The sequence below is a fragment of the Trachymyrmex cornetzi genome, unplaced genomic scaffold (genome assembly GCF_001594075.2).
Source record: "Trachymyrmex cornetzi isolate Tcor2-1 unplaced genomic scaffold, Tcor1.1 scaffold468, whole genome shotgun sequence".
In the NCBI taxonomy this organism is placed as follows: Eukaryota; Metazoa; Arthropoda; class Insecta; order Hymenoptera; family Formicidae; genus Trachymyrmex; species Trachymyrmex cornetzi.
Genome location: NW_017299487.1, coordinates 658,159 through 659,363, shown reverse-complemented (window position 1 = coordinate 659,363; position 1,205 = coordinate 658,159).

The following is a 1,205-nucleotide window of genomic DNA, read 5'->3' as shown; positions in this document are numbered from 1 at the left end:
GGGGGGGGGGGGGGGGGGTATTCTAAATAATTACCAAATAAGTTAGAAAATGACAATATAGTCGAGGTACATAAGATTTTGAGATTTGTTTTATAGTATTTTTAAATGTAAATTCTAAAAACATCTTTCATTTACGTAAACTGCGCGTAGTTTATTATCAAACTTAAAATAATTATAAACTGAAACAATAATATCACAACTAAACTGCATTGTGGATTGGACAATGATGCTGCTGGCATCATTATCCACTCAACAATCGTTAAAATTAAAAAAAAAAGCTAAAATAACGAAGAATTAGTATGTCATCCAAAGGGAAAGAAAGCAGGAATTACCTACGTACGATAAAAAAATCTGAAATCAACACGTCTTATACATTTCTATAGCTCTTATACGTTAATTATTTAGAGTATTGCAGTCTTAAGGCCTTTCTACAATAAGTTGCAAACACCCCGTTGCCAGTCGCAAAGGTTGACAACTACTAGTTGCAAAGTGCTATTTCCGGTTGCAATAGATAGTCGCGGTTGCCAACGGAGAGTTGCCCAACTTTTAACTCCTTGGCAACAGCAACTGTTTACCGTAACATCTTAACCAATCAAATATTGTCTTCGAAAAGCGCGAAGAGTGAAATGAAAGTTGTTGTGATATATCGGTGGTGTTTGATTTATTTCATTTTCATTTCGAGAACATCTCGAATATCTATCACATAACCTGCTTGATATATATTCTCTTCGATTTTTCGGCTACAGCAAATAACGACGGACGTTCTACTTTCTGATTGGCTGTTTCTATACAAATCGCAACTTTCGACATCCAAATGTGGATTAGGTGTTGCAATGATTTACAACTTGTGACTGGCAACTTGTCACTCCGCAACTGGCAATGGGGTGTTTGCAACTTATTGTAGAACGGCCTTTAGAACATATACAACTGGAAGAGGAATTGTCTATACTGGCTCGTATACCGACGTGAAGCCAACATCTGTGCGAGAGAGAAAGGTAGAGAGGCCCCTTTGACTGCAATGCGCATGCGTCAGTACTGCCGTCTGCTGTCATCTGTGTGAATTGTACAGTTGAATTAGTGGGTGCGTTCCGTTTCACGCATGGACCGCATGGAACGCAGTGCATCCTATGCGCGCATTAACTCGTTTCTTTTTTCCCATGCGCATGCAGCACATAGAGAAACGGAACGGATCCTATGCAGTTTAT